Source organism: Pteropus alecto, unplaced genomic scaffold, assembly GCF_000325575.1.
Source record: "Pteropus alecto unplaced genomic scaffold, ASM32557v1 scaffold94, whole genome shotgun sequence".
NCBI lineage: Eukaryota > Metazoa > Chordata > Mammalia > Chiroptera > Pteropodidae > Pteropus > Pteropus alecto.
Window position 1 is genome coordinate 9,064,648 of NW_006437736.1, and position 22,978 is coordinate 9,087,625.

Consider the following 22,978-nt stretch of genomic DNA (forward strand, 5'->3'; position numbering starts at 1 on the left):
TCCTCAAAAACTAGGAGAACACTTAAAAAAATGTATTTACAATTTCCTAGAGTTACACTATTAGAGAAATGACAAAAAGGAAAGAAGCTGAAATGTTTTCCATTCTTAGTCTGTGTCAGATGCTTTGCAATTTACTCCTGTGAACATTTTGCATTTAATTCTCAAAATAACTTGGTGAGGTGTTATTAAACCTACTTTATAGATGAAGAAAGGCTCGAAAAAGTCAAGTAACTTATCGAAGTCAACTGTTTCAAATGTAGATTTTCTTCTTCCTGAAGTCTATACTCCTTTCAATAAAATATGCTGCCTACACAGAGCAACAGAAGCCAGCTCTTTGCTTTTTCTCTTTTGTTCACTAAAGGGAACCATCTGAGGGTATTTATGTGTAGAACCAACCACTTCCTCTTAGCAAAGCTTAGCTATTGGTATAGGAGGCTTTAGCTCAAACTCTAAAGCATAGGCCACCTGGTCATATATCTAAATGAATAACAGCTCTGAATATCTTCTACCTCCTAAAAATGAATGCACATATGTTAAGAATGACCTGGGTTTCACTTATTTTCAGGGGAAGATTTTTCCTTGCCTCCTATAATATTCTTTTTCCTCGTGAATTGTTAAGTTGCACATAAAAGCCTTTCCGTGAAATGCTTTGCAACAGGCATAATTTATTTTTTATTTTTTTATTTCTTTACAGCACTTTTTAATAGAACCAACTGGGGAAGGTGGGTAGTAGAATATGTTAGCACACAAGCACACTATTTTGTCTAAATCAAGAGGAGATTTATTTTTCTTATTATTTTATATAACATTTCACTGAATGACTTAGTTATTTTTTAGATAGGTTAAATCTAAGAAGTTCCTTAATAATGGAATAGCTATGTAGAAATGTGAATTACAGTAATTGTCAGGCTAGCATGAGTTAACTAATCTTTATCAAGAGACAGTATTTAATCAACTACACAATTGTGTCCTTAGCACAACAGACACTAAAATTTATTTAATACCATTTATTCCAAACACATAGTCATTAGCAACTAAAATAACCTACATAATATAGATTTTGTTCTCTGGTTTTAAAATAACAAGTAATATTCATCTGTGAAATTAGGTTTCTCTTAAGTATGAAATAGTTGATTATCTTTCGATGGCCTAATATTTGCTTATCACATATCAATAGTTAGAACTGATATATTGTTTTCAGTTCAACAAAACATTTAACCTTCTAGATAAGCCTAGAGAAATAAGGAAGTATTCTTCCACTAACATCTTTCATGTATGATCAACCAAATCAACACTTGCTTCCATATTTCCCATGATGATAAACTCACTACTTCCAAAGACAATATATTCTATCACTAGGAAGCTCAAATTGTTAAAAACTTATTTTTTGAGGCAAAGGATGTTACTTACATAGATATAGTTTTGTCTATGTTCCCTACATAAACATAAACCATCAGTGGGACCTTGGGAAAATCATTTTATCAACATAAACCTCACATCTTCATCCAAAAAGCAGCTATAAAAAATAATATCTACCTCTCCCCAGAATCATTGGGGAGATCAAATAAATACTACAAGAGAAAGTAGTTAGCTAGATTCCTGGTACATATAGACCATAATATCTGATATCTCCTTTCTTTGACTTGTTTTTCCTCTTCTATCCATTTTTCTCTTTAAATAATTTCCAAAGAAACAAAGAATGAATAATAGCTCATTATTTTAAATATATGTAGATATAGTAAGGATATGGATGATATTTTTGATAGACTATACCCCCTCAACATTCAACATAAAGCTAAACATAAAGACTTCTTTGTAGACACTTTAAAATTTCTAATTGAATGACTTTTATATAAATATTAGTGCATTCTACAAAGTTCACCATTAATGACCTCATACTGATGAGAGAGTGAGAGCTAAAAATAATTAGGAGGAATTTGAAATATAGATAATAGATCTTCATAAGTTATGGATTATTGTAATGATTGCTTTTAGATATAATTTTTTCCCAAAATATAATGAATAATGAAGTGATACATATGGTTCACTTACCCATGAGAAAAACTTTATAGCTTACATTAGCTGTGTCTATGATACACTGTTCTCTGATAACAAAAGGCTTCTTCTAATCTATTAGTATATTTGATTCTGAAGTATAAATGTCTAGAAAGTTAGGAAGGAGATGATTTAGACAATTAAAATCAATAGTACCCAGCAATATCACTCACAGGAATGTATCTTAGGGAACCAACAGAACAAGATAAAAAAAAAAATGCATCTGTAAGGATGTATATTTTAGCATTATTTATGATCATTTAAAAAATAGAGTCAAACCAAAGGACCATTGGTAGAAAATTTGTAAAATGAATTACTATAGCTTTCTATGATGAAATGTTAGCTATCTAATTAAAAATGGCATTGCATGTGTATTTATTACCATGAAAACATAGCCATAATATATTACTAAGTGAAAAAAGTAGATAAAGTAAATTTTAGTCCCAATTTTGAATACACATGAATGAAAAAGATCTGGAAGGACGGGTGCAAAAGATAAACTGTGGATATCTCTGGATAAGATTATCAGTTATTTTTATTTTCTGCTCTTCTAAATTTCCTGAAATCTTTACAGTGAGTATATGTTACTTTTATTTTCATTGTATACACCATTCAATAAAAAAAGTATATGCAAGTTTCATCAACAAATATATTTATATAGAGACATATATACAAATGCATATATGTAAACATTTATATGTGAAACATAAAATATCACTATCAATGCCGATAATTAAAAGTTTGCCCAGTGAATACTGTTAATGAATACATAATTGAGTCTTTTTTATTAGATTTGAGTTAAAATAGGTGTATTTCAGTGGTTTCAGAAAAAAAGATTCATTTGACTTTATTTTTATTTTTTATGTTACTGCAAACACTTTTAAAATAACTACACAAATTTTTAAAATATTTATAAACCTGATCAAAATGAGTTTTTCTTTTGTCTGTGTTCTGGTCTGTGTGCATATTCTAGAGATTTTCTAGTTCTTGTCTATGTGCACCTTCAATTTCTATGTACTACTAATAATTTTATACGTAGAACTTTGCAATCTTTATTTTCACATACCATTTTACAAAATTCTATCATATTACATTCTTTTTCTTACCCCCTTGCTTTATCTATCTTGTAAATAGCCAATGTTAGCCTGGTGTATATACTTCCACTCTTTTCCAATTTCATACAATCACAAATGGATGGGAGATAGACAATTGATAGATGATAGATAGATTATAGATGATAGATGATAGATAGATGATCAATAGATGTATTTTAAAAACATGAGATCACACTGTATACATTTCCTACTTATTCTTCTTATTTAACAGTTAATCATAGCTTTACCTTGTTTTTATAATTAGTAACATAGATAACCTATGAAACAAAATTGCACTCATGAACTTGCTGTGTGGCTTGGAAAACACCACCTCCATGGGTTACGCTTTGGCAGAATGTCCTTCTTTAAAGCGTTCCACTTCTTAATTTCTTTAGGACAAATGACCAATAAATCTCAAGGATGTGTATTTCAACTAGGTTCTTCTAGGAATGTTGCCAGATTCTCATTTTACAATGCCTTTCAAATATATTAACATAATAAATGCACAATTTAATTGATATATGTCTGTAAGATATGGACGCAGTCTTTGTTTTTATGGGCGAAACTGACTTTCTCCTAAGCATCTCAGCTCTCTTAATAAATCTTATTTTTGCGAATTTGTCAGAGACTTAAATAACTAACTGAAATCATGTGCACTTTAGTGATGTGAATGGGAATAAATGCAGAATTTCTGATACAGTAGTCCCTCCCTTTTCCACGGAGAATATGCTCCACAACCCCCAATAGATGCCTGAAACCTTAGATAGTACTAACCCTTATATACACTGTTTTTTCTGTACATACATATCTATGATAAAGTTTAATTTTTAAATTAGTCACAGTAAGGGATTAACAATAGCTAATAATAAAGTAGAACAATTATAACAATGTACTGTAATAAAAGTTACACTAGTGTGCTCACTCATTTCAGGGGATCACCTTGCCGAAGTCTTTGCACAGGCTCATTGCTTGCCAGCACATGTTGCTGTCAGTCGGAACAAATTTTCTGTTCATATCTTCCACCCACAAATTTAATGTCTTTCCCATGTTAACTAAGTATTTATCATGCACTGCGGCTGTACCTTTTGCAGCTTGAGGCGCAGTAGCAAAACCAACAAAAATTTCTTTTTCCTTCTTTACAATTTCACAGAAGGAAGATTCATTCTTATTTGATCTTAGCAACCTCAGCATGTGATTATTTTTCTTTTCTCATTAAGTCAAGGACTTTTACCTTTTCACTTAAAGGAAATACTTTACAGCTTTTCTTTGGCACATCCGAATTGCCAGCATCACTACTCTTGCACATTGGGACTATTATAAAATAAAATAAGGGTTATTTGAACTCAAGCACTTCGATATCATGACAGTTGATCCGATAAACCAAGATGATTACTAAGTGATAACCTGTTGGGAGCATATATAGTGTGGAGAAGCTGGTCTAATGGATGATTCACATCCTGGGTGAGACAAAGCAGGATGAGATGAGATTTCATCATGATACTCAAAACAGTGCACAATTTTAAACTTTATGAATTGTTTATTCCTGGAATTTTCCATTTAATGTTTTTGGACCACAAGTAACTGAACTATGCAAAGCGAAACTGTGAATAAGGAGGGACTACTATACTTTGCTTGCTTCTTGAATCCACTAATTTCCTTCTAAGAATTTTTATGGCCAAAAAAAAAAAAAGTAGCATTTCAATAATGTATACTTTTCTTTAGGTTGCAGGTACTGATCAAGTGCTCACAATTGTCCTTTTTTTACCCACTGACTTGGCTTAACTAAACTGTAGTCAGGTATCTCCTTCTCCAGGGGTTCCTGAACTTGGCTTACCCCAAATCTGAGCAATTATTAAAAGATAGAACATCTCCCCTTAACAATTCATTTTGAGTCAGCTGACCACAGAGAGAAACATTTCCTGGTATATCACCCTGTTCTTGCTGTCTGCTGGGCTCCACCAGCTTGTTCCATTTCCCCTCAAAGTTCCTGCTAGCCCTACCTACCCCAACCTATAAAAGAAAAGCTGTTTTCTGTTTGACTTTGAGATGCCTAGAAATCCTGAGGGAGGACTATTCTCTCTATTGTAGTCTTTTAAAGTCTTTCCTTGCTTGAGTCTGGATTTGTTTTTATTTGATAGTAAAAAATTTCTTAGGCCTCTTTTGGTTCAACTTTTAGCTCATCAGCCAGTTCTCTTTTCCTCTTTTCGTATTGCTCAGACCATAAAGGATATTTCTCTAATTATGTATGTTTCTCAAAGATTATATACATTTTCTTTGTGTAGCCATTGTTTTGAAAAATGTGTGCAGGCTTGTATGTGTGTATATGTGTGTGACGTGTGGATTAAATTTCTACAGTAATCAGAATTGTATGTAATGTAATTTTATATGTAAGATATCTACAAATTGATTTCGGTATCAATTTTGATACAATTCTCTATCAACCATGAATTTCTTTAAAAAACTCCGTCACTATCTCTTGGTATCATACCAAATGTGCATAATCATAAAATGTAAGTGAAATACTAAGCCTTATTTTTTTAAATAGAAGTATAGCATATAATGCAAATACCTCATGACCTACTGTTGCTGACATATGAAATGCTTCTTATAGTGACATTGAGCCTTTATTATAAAAGTGAAGGAACAATTTCCTTCTTTTTTGAAGGTGAAATAATCTATTATATGTATATACCACATTTTCTTTATCCATTGATTCACTTGATGGACATTTTGGTTGATTCAGTATCTTAGCTATGATGAATAATGCTGCAATGAACATGGAGTTCAGATATCTCTTTGTGATCCTGATTTCAGTTCTTTTGTATAAATTTCCAGAAGTGAGATTGCTGGATCATACGGTAGATCTATTTTTAATTTTTTGAGGAACCTCCATACTGTTTTTCATAGCAGCTGCACTGTTTTACATTCCCACCCAGTGTACAAGGGTTCCAATTTCTCCACATCCTTGCCAACATTTGCTATCTTTATATATATAGTAGCCATTCTAACAGGTGTGAGGCAATAATTTCATTGTGGTTTTGATTTGCATTTCCCTGATGATAAGCGATGTTGAACATCTTTTCATGTACCTGTTCGCCTGGAGGACCTTATGCTAAGTGAAATAAGTCACGCAAGGACAAAAACTGCACGATTTCACTATATGTCTTAGTCCAGTCAGGCTTCTCTAACAGTATGCCACAGACTGGGTGATTAATAAACAACAGTAATTTATTTCTTATAGTTCTAGAGACTGGGAAGTCCAAGATCAGTGTCTAATGAGGATTTACTTCCTAGTTCATAGTCTTCTCACTGTGTCCTCACATGGCAGAAGGGAGCTCTCTGGAGCTTTTTTATAAGGACACTAATCCCATTCATGAGGATAGAGCCCTCGTGACCTAATCACCTCCCAAAGGCTTCTCCTCCAAAAATCATCACACTAGGAATTAGATTTGAACATATGAATATCAGAAGGGCACAAACATTCAGCCTGTAGCATATGAGATTTCTTAATTAGTCACAGTCCTTCCTAGAAGCAGAGAATGGTGGTTGCCAGAGGCTGGGAGAGGGTGAAATAAGGAGTTACTCTTCAAAAAGTATAAAATTTCAGTTCTGTCAGATGAATAAATTCTAGAGGTCTATTGTATAACTTTGTGCCTATAGTTAACAATGCTGTATAATGCTGTATTTCACTCATTAAGAGTGAGTAGATCTCATGTTGAGTGTTTTTACCAGAATAAAAAATATAAGCAAAGAATAAAGGAAATAAAACAGGATTCTATTATCCTGTGCATTCACTATATATATCCTATGTAAGCTTCTCAGGTATTTAAATAAATCATTTGTACCTGGTATATTCTTGCATTTTTTTCCAATGGAGTAAGTGCTCATATTCTTACTAGTGTTATTTAGAGAAGGACTCTGTATACTTATACTCTGCCTGTCTTCAAAAAAAGTTTGACGAGGCTTATAATAAAGATATAATTACAGTAAAATAAAACCCCACTAAAACAATAGTAAAAGATGTCAAACAGATAGTTTAAAAGACAAAAAATAATAATAATAATTAAGGGGAAAAGAAGAAAAGAAAAGATTCCAAAGAACCTAAACTAAGGAAAATGTCTGCAACTAAGCATCCAACTTGACTCTGAGCTTCTTGGTGATCAAGATAAAAGGGGGCTACAGAACTGTCGTTGTAAGGGACATATTATCAAGACATGCAGAGAAAGGGACACTTTGCTAGCTTGAAACTCTAGAAGGAATTTTTCTCATGGGTTATTTTATGAAAGATATACAACTGGATTAGGAACAATGCTTTCATTAGAGTGCCAGGATAAAGGAAGAAGAGTCTACCTATGATGTACGTATAGCCAGGTGTAGTGATAAGGCAGTACCTCTGTAGAGACCTTTCTCCTGGGGACTTCTGGCTTTCTCTATATTATAAACAAGCACTGGTTCTAAAATATAAATTTTTTTTCTTTACCCTTTTTAAAAAAGGCCCTCTGTTTTATGTGTCAGTGACTTTGCGTCAGTGACTTTGAGTGCCAGGATTTCAGGGATACTTAATAAAATTACAATTACTATCTAAAATTTTACATGACAATGAGAGAGGGGAGCTACTCATCATATGTGAAAGAATATGAAATGACACTTCAGAGTTCTGTCCTTTACTTGCTGTATAACCTTGGACAAGTTACTTCATCATTCTGAGCCTTTGCTTCCTAATTCTTTATGATGGGAATAATAAATTTATTACTCTTGGTATAATTAGATGAGATAATTTATATGAAAGCACTTATAACCTGTAAAGGTATGTCAGTTATTATTATATCGCCTTCCCAGAAAGCTCTTTACTTTTAAGTTAGAGGTCACCGTGTACATTTTTGTCTTCTAGCAATTGAATACAGTTTATGAACAATCAATGAAGGAGTTGCTTTGTATCTACACATAGATCATTCGCCCTCTGGATGGTTTCTAAAAATATATTTTTATTTATTTTTTTTTAGGCGAGGCAACCCTTGGTTGACTTCACAGATTGCAAGGACCTTGTCAGTTTACAATCCCTTATTTTTTTCATTTTTTTATGCCTACAGCACCTGGTCTTCCTAGGTGGTCTCCCAACCAAGTAGTAACCAGGACCGACACTGATTAGCTTCTGAGATCAGATAAGATTGGGCTTATTCAGAGTCGCATGGCCGTAGACAAAATATATATATTTTTTTAATTAGAACTCTTGCAGGAAAAATACAAATACATTTAAAAGAAAATATGTATTTTTCAATTCCTTCCCATATATATGTGTATGTATGTGTGTATAGGTATGTGTGTGCATACATACATCCATCTTGAGGATGGAAACATGTTGGTAGGTGAAGAAAGTGAAAGCATCAATGAAGAATTATTAATTTAAAAAGGATTCTCCAAACTCCTGAGAGTACTCAGATTTTGGATTTCTGGAGTTGAATGTTTTTATACCCTCAATTAGTGCTAAAAATATCACCAGGGTCTCTCAAAGAAAGATAGAGAGACTCTGTTCCATTTGGAAAGATCTTATTTTTACAGGTGACTACTCAATTGCCCTTACACCATTTAATGAATTAATAGTCCATGTGGTCCTTACTGATTTGAGATGCACATTTATTGTATATTTGATATCTTGCAAAGGTCTGTCAGTTACTATTGTGTTTCCTTCCAGATGTCCAAAGATATTTTATTTTTATTCAGTTTATATTTTGTTCTTCTTAACATGTCTGTATCTTTTCACATATCAGCACCACACTGTTTAAATTATTTACCCTTTATAATATACCTCAATATCCATTTTCAGGATCCATGTCTTCTTACCCAAAGATTTCATGTTGGTATTCAAATACTTTTAAAATGTTTGAACACCACCCATTACAACTCTGTTTCATCAAGGTTTAGAGGTGCCTAATTTTTCCTTGGAGGGCATGCGAATGACCTCAGTTCTGTAGACTCAGACAGCCACCAGAATGTTCTTTCTAGCTGACAACTATGCTCAGAGACTGACTACTTAGATAGAGGCTTTCTAGGTAGGTGGAAGATCGCAGCACACTCTCAGTGACTTTAAGAGACCGAGTACTGATCTTCACATAAAGCTTTATGAAAACTAAGCATCCCCTGGAGAGCTGAGTTGTCTCTCATTGTGAGAGAAATCTGTGTATTTTCTCACAAAGATCTGTAACTTTGAACCTTTGTCTAGTATTCCCAAAGCCCAATCAACCTCTAAGAGATGAACATGTATCTAATTTATCTAAAACAACTAAAATGGATCTTAAGCTTGAATCTGAGCCACACTCAACACTCCCTACAATTCACTTCTTTCCTATTCCCTTACTCTGAAGAAAAATCTTGTTGGTTGGTTGGTGGGCGGTGGGTTTGGGGGTGGGGAAGAAAGGACAAGGGGCCTCTATTCTTCATTTACACTTTTATGTCATCACCATTCCTTATGCCTTAAACATTTGTTTCATAGTTTTATTCTACCAGCTGATTTAATGTTAAAGAAAAATTGAACTGGATGGAGTTAAGCAGTCAAGAAAGACTTACTCAAGACTATCACAATAGAGAGATTGAACTCAACTCCCCTGAAACAAAGGCAGGAGAGTTTTTAAGTGCTGAGGTGAGCTAGTAGGAAAGTACTTAAGGACAGTTATGAGGGAAGGCTGGTCAATGTAATTAGGCCATCTTTGTTTACTAATTGATGTTTATTGAAATTAGACTCCTGTCCTTACACAGAGCCTTGGAAGATAAAGGCAGTGTCTTCTTTTATGACTGCATTTCAAAGGATGGCTTCCAGGGCCTTGAGAAAGACATTCCTGGGCTATAAATCCTGCAAGAGACTGGGAAGAGATTTACATCCCAAAAGGGCAGAGAAAGAATTCACAATTGTAAGTTTTCTAAAACAAATGCTCTAAGAGAGGTCAGGTGCTTATAGTGAGCAAGAAACTCATCTAAAGTTTAGTCAAACTGAGGGTAACTACCCACAATGAATCTATTCACTGGGAACTCATTCTGTAATTCACCCAGTAATTTATTTCTGGGTGAATTTAATTCTCTTCCTTGTGACAATCATCTGATCACCCAGGACATTTCCATGAGGTGTGCTGTATTCCTCAACCACGCTGAATGAGAGGAGTCACAGTACTAAGTACGATGGTTCCATGTGGTTTCATGTTCATGAATGTTTATGTGCATGGGCCAGAAAGTGCCTAGGAGGTGCGGGCACTCACAGAAACCTTCACATGATGCGGTATTTTGCACCAGGTTTCATAGGACTCATATTTACTCCTAATTATATGAAAAATAATTAACTTTTTTATGAAGTACTTAATATGAGCCAGGCACTGTTCTAAGCACCTTACTCATATTAATTCATATATTCCTCACAAAAACTCTGTGAGATAATTATTACCTCCACTTTACAGACTACAAAACAGAGGAAAAGAGATTAAGGAACTTGCCCAAGGTCATTTAAATGGAAGCAATGGGATTTAAATCCAGTCTGATTCCAGAACCCGAAATCTTTTTTAAAATTTATTTTATTTTTTATTTTTAAATTACATTTGACATTCAGTATTATTTTATATTACTTTCAGTTTTATTGCACAGTGTTAGATATCTACATAATTCACGAAGTCTTGAAACCACCTGGCACTATACATAGCTATGACAATATTATTGGCTATTTAACCCTTTCTAGTTCGTTTTTATATATTAAAGAAAAAATTGTTTATTCCATAAACAAAATAAATAATTTTCCCCACTAATAAAAACAAGAACCAGAACAATGAACTAAGATCAGATGTGCATGCACATGCACGATTACAGTATAATTGTAACTACCAATTTTTACTTCTTAATCCCCTCACCTCTTTCACCCAGCGGCCCCCAACCCTCCTCCCACCTGTCAACCTTCAGTTTGTTCTCTGTGTCTATGAGTCTGTTTTGTTTTGTTCATTTATTTTATTTTGTTCTTCAAATTCCATACGTAAGTGAGATCAAACGATATTTGTCTTAGACTTATTTCACTTAGCATGATACCTTCTAGGTCCATCCATGTTGTCATACCAGAACCCAAGACCTTAACTTCTATGCTAAAATGCCTTTCTAATTTTTCAAGAGGAAGCTAAGGGCCGTATTTTATTTCAGGAATTGTTCAGGGGGATATAGAATAGGGTAAATGGCAAGATTCTGGATTTTAACTGGCCTCCTTAGTTCTGAGCCCGCGGGCAGCGGGTCAGGAGCATCGATTCCTGAGGCTCCCCAGCCTCAATACCACTGTGGCAGCCACTTAGCAGAGAATCTCATAATAGTCTGTTCTATGAATTAGTAATCAGATATTTTCCATAAAGCACTGTGGAAGAATTCAATAAAGACACCTAGGGAAATTAAAATAAGCCATTTTACACCATAATAATTCAGGGGACTTCGGGAGAAATGTCCATCAAGGTCAGGGAAATAGAAGAATCCTGGGGGAGGAAAGGCGAGAAAAATTATTTTTTTAAAATTCAAAAAGCTAAAGTTAGAAGGAAAGCAGCCTTTTTTTTTTTTTTTTTTTTCCTGAGCAGCTTTGAAAGTTAACCTTAGCATCCTGATGTGAATATGGCTTCTAAAGAAGGAGGTAGTCAGTCCCTTACCTCCCTAGATTTTATGTACCTGTGCCAGGACACGATCGCTAAAGATTTCTTTTTCTTCTTTCCAGTTGAGCCCTCACCATTGTATCCTTGTCTTATCACTGGGCTTGGGTGATAGTATGGACAGAGGGGAAAATATTATAGATCGTTTTTTATTTTTATTTATTTATTTTTTATTTATGCCTACAGCACCTAGTATTCCTAGGTGGTCTCCCATCCAAGTACTAACCAGGCCCGACCCTGCTTAGCTTCCAAGATCAGATGAGATCGGACATGTTCAGGGTGGCATGGCCTTTAGACTGTTTTTTAATTGGAGATTCATTACTTAGTAGATGAGGCATCTTGGGCAAGACACTTATCCACTCTGAGCCTCAGTTTTCTCATCTTTATAATAACGATAACTTTTTAGAGTTGTTTTAAAGGTTGGAGATAATGTATAGAAAAGTCACTCCTGCAAGAGTCACTCGGCATTATAAATATTAGTATGCTTTAGCAAGCTTCTTCTAGTCATGCTCAGCTGAGGAGCTCATAGCAAAGCAGGAAGAAATTGGAACCAGGGACCAGATATATTTGGAGGACTATAGAAACACCTGTCTGTGGATTTCAGGTGATGGACAAAAGGATCACATAGTCAAAGAAAGGAAAATACAACCTAAGGTGATAGTCAGTATGGAATCCAACATAAGGAAGTTGAGGGTCTTAAGAGGAAACTGGAAAGAACAGAATTCAGGTAGCCAGAATGAATATGAACCAGATTTTAAGGAACAATTTCCAGAAATATTGGAGCCCAGCTTTGTGACAGAACTCCATTCACCTGGGAAGAGGACTAATAACTCCAAGGCAATCAGATTTTAAGAAATTTAACAGATTCTCAGAATAAGAGCTCAAAGAAACTTCTTTATGAGACTGACACACATGAGTAGAGTGAGTCTGTTGTTTAGGGACAGGAGAGGATGAGAAGAACAGGGCCACAAAAGTGGAGTGGCTAACATAAATTTTTGGACTTAATAGAGAGACCCAAAATCATAGTGGCTTTAATAAAATAGAAATTTACTTCTCACGCACATTAGTCTAGGTCAGTGATCTAAAATGATATGGCATAAATCATCCCAAATCATCAGAGCTCACATGTTCTATTTTATTGTTCTGCCACCTTCGACACAGTTTCCATCTTTGACCCAAGATAATATCTCCAGCTTTCCCCATCCCATTCATATTCCAAACAATGGCAGGGAATGAGAACTGCATCTTTATTTTAAGGGTGTGACCCAGAGTTTCACACCTCCCCATCTTCTCACATACCACTGGCCAGAACTTAGTCACGTAGCCATGCCAAGCTGCAGAGGAAACTAAATTTAGTCTTTGGCTGGGTGGCCATAAGCCCACCCAAAATTCTGTAATCATTTAAAATGAGTAAACCAGTAGTCTACACCATGGATACCAAAACAAAAGCCTAGTTATGAAATTCCAGCACTGTGATGTGTGTCAAATCATGCCTTCTTAAAGGAAGTGAGTCAAGCCTTGTCAAACATTATATTTCCACGAGCCTTTAGAGGAAGACTATCTGTCCCCACCAAGACCTTGGACTCCACCAGACCTCCTGGACTGTTGTTTTATTTCTATTCTTTTGAGTGACAGCCAATCTCATTTGGAAAATACATGCTACTTCATTGAAACTACAAAATGAACCAGCAAAGAAAGCTATAGATTTTTTTTAAAAGGAACATATATTTTGAGCTTCTAGTTAAAAAAAAAAGTAAAAGTGTTTACAAAGTTTACAAATGAAAGGAATGATTTGATAAATCATTAAATGCTTCCAGAATGCCAATTATTTGCCATATTTTATAAATTTTACTGTCATTGAGATCTAGTAATATGCTCGGAGTCCCAGTGCTAGTAAATGGTGAAACCAGAATTTAAACCCCAGCCTGTCTGATACAAAAGTACAAGTTATTTCCCATGTACACTTAGACATTTTTATAAACTGCATCAGAGAGCATCAGACTATGACATGTCATTTCATTACTTAAAATTTTTATTTTTATTAAAAGAGTCTAATATATTTAGGCATTTAAAAAATCATATATCATTATTGGGTATACATTAAAATGTAGATATAAAGAAAATTAATTGGTTCAGATTTTTTTAAAACTTCTTCAGGGTCTAAATCTGACTCTTCTGAGTAGATTGTTTCGACTCGGTCATTGAGGTCCAAGTTTTTCCACATAGTGTTATCCTCTGTGCCACCAAGAGTTGTGATGATGAAGCATTTCCCAAAAGAAACCATAAAAGAACTAAAAGCTTGGGCTTTTAAGTTGGCTTTGCAATTACATAGCACTAGCCTACTCTTCCCACCCATTTGGCAAGCTTTGACACTGGTACCCTGGTAAAGGCAAAGACAGCTGTGATGACTATGAGCGATGTTCGGTTAACAATGGTTATACAATTATCAATTAATTGTAAAGCCACGTTTCAATTACAAGAATGTTAAAAATGTTTTTTTAAGAAGTACATCTTAGAATTGATGGAATAATATTTCTATTGGATTCATTGACTGTTTTCAAGGAGCTGCTTTGGTGTCTGCAAATAGTTCTGCCCTCTTAGTTCAGAGTTCCTCTCCCGCTCTCTCTTCACACACGTATTCCTATCATGGGCCTCCTCGAGCTCAGAAAACCATTTCTTCATAGATAATCTTCATTAGATGAGTCTCAGTGGAATTTCCTCCACATCCCAGTTAGTAAGGATGGCAATGAGGATTCTATTCTTTTCTGATGCTGTGTTGGGAGGTGCCACAATTGTGACTTACAGGCCTCTGAAGTATACTGAAAGGAAGGGGAAAGGGGAATTCGGGGCAGGTGAGTGATGTATAACAGAAAGGTTTGAAATGAGCAGTTTGGGCTGAGAGGGCGGCAAAAACAAGCAGCTGCAATGACCTGCTGCTGGGCTGCCCCGCCGCCTGGGAGCCTGCTTAGAGAAGCAGACCATGCAGACACTGAAATGGCGCCACAGCCATCCCAAATCCTATTAGAGGAAGCAGGTCACTGGCAGGCATAATTGGCCTTTTGTGAAGCTGCGGGAGTGGGAAATGAACCTCAGAGAAGTGACAGAGAAAGCACAGAAACTTCCACAGAACCTGCTGTGCAATTCAAGGAGGGAACATGGGTGATGGGGCAAAATGCTAAATTTGGAGCCGCACAGACCTGGGTGTGAATCCTGGCTCTGGCGCTCACTCTCAATGTGACCCTGGGCAAGGATGTTGATCTTTAAGCATTATTTGTCTTCTCTAAAAATGAAAAGCCATTATCAGTATGTCACCAGGAGAACTAGGATTGTGAATGTGAAGTGATTTAGCACACAGTAGGTGCTCAGGAGATAGAGCACATTAATATTATTCAGTGTCATCTTCCTGTAACGTGGAAGTTTCAAGGTACCCCAGTACAGCACTAGGCTCTGAACATATCGAGGAGACTCCGGACCCCTCATTCCTTAAAAAGTGGAATTATCTTTGACTCTTGAAAATGATAAATTTATGTAAATTTTATGTTTGGTTTCCAGAGAGACCATCAATGCAAAGGCCACATAAGTAGAAATCAATATTCAGTCAACAAACATTTATTGAACACCAATTATGTGCTGTTCACTGGATTACATTCTGCAGATTGAACAAGCATGATAAGAAAAAAATATAAATGCCACGAGAAACCCACTGTTAGCAAAGGGAGGAGATATTTCTTCCAACAGGCATGGTCAGAATAGGTTTGTATAGTAGGGCAAATGAGATGCTAGAATTTGAAGCATAGCTTGGCTTTTGACCTACAAGTGAAAAAAATCCTGCATGTATAAAAGTATAGAAAAGTATAGAATAAATATAGGAGAGTGTTGGTTGGAATTTGAAATAACAAGAACGAAAGATAAAAAATATAGGTTGGAGCCAAACTGTGGCAAACCTTTCGTTTTGAGGCTGGTTTTTCATGAGGTAGAGCTAGTGCAGGTTTCATCATCAGAGGAGTGTTTGGGAAGAATGAACGTGGCAGCAGCATGGAAGAACTGTGGCCACCCATGTGTGCAAATGCCACATCAGACAAAATCGGTATGCAGAATGGACTTTTTTCTTTTATGTTTGTTTGTTTTCCCCTGTAGCTTGATGATCTGAATTGTACTTTATAGCAGATTGAGTTGCCTGGGAACTCTGAAGAAAGCCAGCACTCTGCCTTAGGCCTTGGGAAGATGCACACTGGGGTGAATATTTCTTGTCACTTCACCAAGAGGCTTGGGGTTTGCCTGGCAGAAAGAAACTGTCTTCCTTGGTTGCTAATCCCTGAGGAAAAGATGAGAAGAGCTCTAGGTCTGCTCTGACCCAGGGTGGTAATTCTGTCTCATTACCACTTCAATGGCGCAGTCAACAAAAATTAGCATGGCTTGCCCTCCCCTAGATATCATCTGTTCCACTTTGTTCTTGTGTTTCACACGGCTAAAGAATCCAAAGATGAGAATGATCAACTAGAAAGCAGACTAAGGGCTCCTTCCTGGTTAAAATAAGATAATATCTCTCCTTTGAGGTGAATTGAATCCATAAGGGGACTCATTTTAACCACAAATATTTCTAAGCACTCACTGTATGCAAAGATTCTTCAAGGGCAGAAGGAATCTAAGAGAACTTTTTTGTCCTCAGGAAGATTAAGGCTTACGTTAGAGAAATGACATGTACCTGAATAACGGTGATAAAAGACAGCGACAAATTCCCATGGATTGCAGTCTTACTCCTCAAACCTTTGGAATGTTAAAACTGAGCAAAATGAACAAAATAACCTTTGGACTGGGCTAATAGCAGCATAGTATTTTAAACAACTGTTTGCAAAGCTAACAGGAAAGCAGGCATAATGACTACAGACTGAAATTATTTAGAATTAGCATCACCATGTTAGCTTATCTGCACCTATAGAAATTCCTTAACTTATTAACACCCATAGAAATTTTTTCCTTCTATTTATATAATTACTCCCCTTTGCCTTCACCTCCTAATCAGAACACTATTTGGGTTGCTGCCTGAGTCAGTGCTTTCTGAATGGCTTTTCTTCTGAATCTCAAAGGCTTGTTGCCTCTCACTTTAGCATTTTATTTTTAGGTTGACACACAAAATGGGACTTTAGGAGTTCAGAGAGGACTTCACTTATTAATGGTGCTCAATATAGAAAGAGTAAGAATATGGAGACAGAATTTTAAATTTTGACTACTCATAGGAGGCAATATAATAGACTTTACAGTCAGAGCAACCTGGGTACAGCTTTGTGTCACTAATGTTGCTACTAGAAATTTGAACCAGGCAAATCATTTAATTTCTCTGGCTTTCTGTGAAACAGAGATAGCAACCACCTACTGAATGAGATTCGTGTGAGGATTCAGAGAAAAAAAATGGATGTAACGCGCTAATTTAATAAAATGCTTGGCCTGTAGTAAATTTAAATTAACATTAATAGTTGTGGTTTTATTTTGTTGGATAAAGTTTCACAAATAAGAGCAATTTATTCTAGAACTGGACGTCATGGACATACCAAATGCTTAAATGGAGAAAGTCCTGAGGGGCCCAAATGGTTGTGGGGGCCCCAGATGCTGATGGATCCCCTGAGACTGACAGGATCTAACGTTTTCAGGTTATTCTCTGCCTGTTAGTAGGTTTCAGCACTAAACAACTGTAGCCTCAGGCAAAACGCGCACACACACGCGCGCTCACGCGCGTGCGCACACACACACACACACACACACATACACAGACTCTCAGGGCTTTAATTATTCATCTCAAAATGAGAGAAAGTAGGCACTAAGACTCATTGCGGGAAGGTAGTTACAGCTGGAAGGACTGTAGATGATCAAACCCAACCTCTTTATTTGATAGATGGGGAAACTGGAAGTTTAGCAGTTGATCCAAAATTCTGAAAGGTAGTATGGGCGTAGATTATAGAACATCAAGTGTTCTCAGAGGGAAAAACGGGAGACATCTGGAAGATTTTCCCCACCTCCAGTAATGTTTTATTGGTGAGGAATCTTATAAACCAATAGAGGTCAGGTAAACTAGTTTGGAGTCACATGGTTAAGGAGTTGCAGAGCCGTACTTAGAACCCAACTTTTCTGTCTCCCGATCAAGAGTTCTTGACACTGTACCCCTTTCTCTTAGAACAAGAGATTTTAAAAACAGGACAAAGATGGTAGCTGAAGCATGTGTTGATGATGTTTTATTGTCTTGGCATCGGTATATCAAATTCAAGCACTGTAAGTCTCTTGGTAATCCAAACCCTGCAGCATCTCTCCTTTTAGATTTTAGAGGGGGGGAAATTGTCAAACACAGGCACACAGCTCACCACAAAGACTCAAGAGGAAGAGAGGCGGGTAAATGGAGGCATGTGCTTGAGTGGTACCCTGCTGCTATCACATTTACTTAGGGCTTTTAGGTAAATCATTGTGTATAACTGAAATCATTGTGTATAATTCATTTTCCATACAGCACAAAACTGTAAACTTGATCTATGAGAATGCAATATGGTTTTAGGATGAAGACTGGATTTCACTCATGTCAAAACAATTCCTGGTGTGTGCCTCCAAGAACCATTGATTTATGTTATCTCTCGCTCTGTAACAGTTTGGATTTGTCATACTTAGCAAAGTAACTTGATTTCCTACAGTTTTTATTCTGTTTTATAGAAGCAAGAGAATAGTTTTGGGTTTGGTGGCATGAATACATGCCCTCAGAATTTTAGCCAGCATCTTCAGAAGGATATGGATTTATTTTTAGCCATATACCCCCACTGAAAGGTTTATGCTATTAAACATTGATATTTCTTGAAAAGTTATGCCCAAGGCATATTGCTTCTTCTTCTTTCCAGACTAAGAATTGAAATTTTTATGAAGTTTACTGAAAACTTACCAGGTCACCGAAATCAGAGCTTATATCTCTTACATATTAAGTAAGAGAAATAGATTTATTTATTTGATTAACCATCCAATATTTATTAAATCACTAATATGTACATTGCATCATTCTGGATAATTTGGTGATGTAAGACTATAGAAGATGCACTCATATAATTTCAATTTTTTTTCAACATATTGTTACTGGATATTTACAAAGTGACAGGAATCACATTAATCAGACTTATCCTCTGCCTTCAGGTTGTTTATAGTCTATCTGGGGAAACAAATTCATGAAATGAATTCCCAAACATTTTAATACGATATCGTAAGTTTTGTGAAAGAAAGTAACACGGCGTATATTCTAGAAGCTCAGAACAAAGGACCTAACAGAACCTGAAAGCATCAGGCAAGATTCTCTGAAAGAGATAAAAGACTGAGCTGGAACTTGCAGGAGGGGAGACTTTGCCAGATGTCAGAAGGTAGGAAGAAGCGCTCCCAGGCCAAGGAACCAGGATGATTAAAGAAGGCAAGATGACTTCCAGAAATTAAGTGTTGGAACCATGAAGTACAAAACAGGTAGATCCCTGATCATGGAGAACTAGTACCCATCTACCTGGCTAAGGAGCGCACTCCTACCATCCTAAAGTTCTCTTTCAACCTGAGTATGTAATACAGGTGTACAGACTACTCAACTCAAGGTAGTTGTCATTGTTACATTAGAGGTCTCCACTGAACTATGCCTCTGAGTATTCATACCCCTGTTGGTTCCCTCACCTTGAATCTGGTTGGCCCCATGCCTTTCACTCACAATACAATGTAGTAGGAGAGATATGTTGTAGATCTAGAGCTATGCCTTAATACCCAGGAACTCTTAAGGCTCTCAAGTGCTATGTGGAGAAAGCCATCCAACCAGCAGAGAGACAATGCAGAGAGAACACAGGACACGTGTAGAGAGGGAAGCCTAAGGCTACAGAAAGACAGGGAAGCACAACTGTCCCAGCATCCCAGAGTGGCACCACCAGCAGAATATATCCACACCAATGACCTCTGGTAAGACCAGTAGGAGAACAGCTTGGCTGATCCCAGCCCATATTGCAATATGATGACAAAAAAAATTTTTTTTGTTGTTTTAATCCTCTAAGATTTGGAATTGTTACACAGCAATAGATAAATCGAAACCAAAATGCATTTAAAAAGTCATATAACTACTAAAGACAGTATGAGAGATGTCTGTGGGCTAGAGAAATTACTACCCTCCCCCTACCATCTTAATCTACCAGTACGTTAACAGGATAAGAACTTCGTCCAGCTGAGGGATCAGTACAGAGTGGAATGCTGCCAAACTGCAAAGCGAGAGTGAACTAATTGCCTGATATCCAAGTACCGAAGTGAAAGCTAATCATCATTTTAGTCACATATACTTTCTCTATGAACAGACCTAGGGCTGTTCATGAAGTAGCCAGTGTGTGCTCACAACCAAAGAACCGCAAAGGGATTATGGATGGAAAATCACTGAAGTGAGCTCTGCAGCACTTCCAGAGGACGAGGAGAAAAGGATTGAAAGCAGGCGTCTATACTGACCATGAGAATTAGGCATTCGTCCATTGGCTTGTCATCGATCAATCCAGTCATGCCGACAGTCCTACTGATGACACACAAAGTCAAAGCAGAAAGGGAGAAAGTAAATCCAAAGAGATTAACAGTCTATTTCCAGTTGTCATAACCGTGAAGAAATATGCTACTCTGTTCTTATTTAGAATTAGAAGCTGCTGTTACTCTGTTGAGTTCTTACTAGACTGTTAAGTATAGTTGAAATTAAAACTTTTTCTTCAATTTTTTGCACCTAGCCAAGTACCTAGTACCTGGTACCTGGTACATGCATGATAAGTGTTAGTTGATTTGAATAAATGAAGGAATGAGGTCCAAAATTTTTACAACCTTCCTATGCTACTTTCAGTGCTCATTTTACCTAATAGGCCTTAATTAAGTACTGTTTATCGAGTAATTGGAAATAGCTAACTGAATTATTTCCCCCAGATAAAAAATCTGAGCATAAACTGTAGATAAAGTCTTCCTATTGTTACCCCTGGGGTGATTGAAATCCGGCCCAGTGGTATGGAGGAGGAGGAGGTGGACAGTGGAGCATGGTAGATGGTGGTGTTGTGTGTTATTCCTCAGTTCTTCCCTGCTGATGCAGTAAAGAATTACAGGTTGGCAAGATTGAGAAAAAGTAGGATTTATTGAAAGTACATTTTAGAAGGAGACAGGCTGTGATAGGGAAGGCTGCAGCCCTGTGGGTAAAGAGATAAGATAGTACACCCCAAAGGGATGGCCGAAATTCCATCCAGGAAGGCTGGAACAATGCAGAGATGGGAAGCTCTGTTTATATTTGAGCCATGATGGGAGGTCCTAGGTGATCCATATGTGAGGTCACCTTGACTGACAGTTGGCTGCTATATAACTGCCTAGTATGCATGTGCTTACCTAGATTTCAGTCTGTTATAATTAGATTCATGAACTTCCAGGCATAATCATGAGATTATAATGATGGTATAATGAGGCTGAAGTTATGGGCAGAACTTTCTGCGCATGTGGTTGTAGCTGGTTTAGGCCAGCAGCTTTTATGGCCTTTGTGCCCTAGGATTTGAAGTAATTTATAACTCTAAAAGGGAGGTATTTCTGGGAGGTCCTTAAGAAAGGTCTTCAAGGGAAGTTTCTATGGTTACAGAGCTGGGTCTTGGCTCCCGTCACCCATGCCTGACTAACTACCTAACACTATCATCCTCTCCTTATCGATGATGGCATGTGATTCGACTATTGTAAATATTTGTTTTCCTTTGTTGAGCTCTTTACTGCAGAAGAATATTTATCATTTAGCTTCTTTTCCAGCAAAGAAGAGAGGAGATATATTCGTGCAAAATTTATTATGTAAATTCCCTGCACACCTGAAAGATCACCTAAGTGAAAATACCTAAGCATTGGCATAACACTAAAATAACTCTCTTTTAAGGACGAAGTCTCTGAAAAATATAATAAATTTATTCAACTTCTCCAAAAATAAGATTTCTTTAAAGAACTAAATCAATACCCATCATGAAAGCTTAAATAATAGCACAGTATGTTCTTTACTAATCATTTTCAAACACATTCACCTACTAGTGAGTTAAGAGTATTTACACAGTGCTCATGGGATACTTGACTATATTCTCAGAGTTCCTAGCTTTTTTCCCTCTACCCAGGAAATAACGTGTTTCAAAGAAAGCCTGTCACTCTCATGGATTGTGAATACTTATTCTGGCTCTCTGATCACGTTCTTTATGCAATAGCATCTTCCTATCACATTTAGAATATAAAATTCTTACAATGACCTACAAGACCCTATGTGATTTGGCTCCCAACTACCTCTCCTACCCATTTTCTACTTTTTCCTTACTTTACCCCACAACAAAGGCCGTATTTCTCTTCACACATGCCACGCTCACCACCACATTGGGCCCTTAACATGCTGTTCCCACTGCCTACATCGCTCTTCCTCCAGGCAGCCCCAACTACCTTTCCGATGTCTTCTCAAATGGCACTTCCAGAGAGACTGTCCCCTTTTAAATTTCTCAATTGAGCGATAGCTCTAATCTTTTTGTGGATCACTGATTCTTTTGAGAATCTGATGGAAGCTAAGAAATCTCCTACAAATGTGTGATTGCCTATAAAATTTTGCATATCATTTTAGAGGGATTACTGACCACCTGAATCCTTTCCCTGAACCTATTTGGCATCTATAGATCCAAAAATAAAACTCTAATCTAGAACCAATACCAATTATGTCTTCTGTTGCTATAAAGTTCAAAACCCAGCCCCAAACCCTTTCTTCTGAGCATTCCCCAGCATCTTTAAACATTCAAGAAATGCTTATTGAATGTGTAGGTGCGTGTGTTCAATCAGGAGAGAAAAAGAACAAAGATTTCTGCACTTGTGAAGCTTACATTTATTACCTGATTCTAAGAACTGCCTAGAATCTTCATTCTATTGTAGTAAGACTGTACCTTTTTTATTCTCCAGTGACTTCCTGAATTTAGACAAGCTGAAGAGCTAACAGTAGGTCTTAGCTTCACTGCAGTAATTCCTGCTACCACTGCACAGAGGTCACTAGCTTTCCCAACTGTGCATAGAACAAAGGGAAAAATTACTTCTGCAGCCTGATAAATAGATACTTATAAAACTGAAGTACTAATGATATGCTACAGTCATGTGATGACAAAAAAGTAAAAATTTGAA

General features: G+C 36.5%; 1 protein-coding gene and 1 pseudogene across 7 annotated transcripts in view; one reads left to right on the plus strand and one right to left on the minus strand.

The window, feature by feature from the left end:
* ANKS1B (ankyrin repeat and sterile alpha motif domain containing 1B) overlaps window positions 1-22,978 on the plus strand; it is an 831,972-nt gene that overhangs the window by 443,817 nt on the left and 365,177 nt on the right. The window lies entirely within an intron of this gene.
* On the minus strand, window positions 11,981-12,099 carry LOC112482003 (annotated as a pseudogene).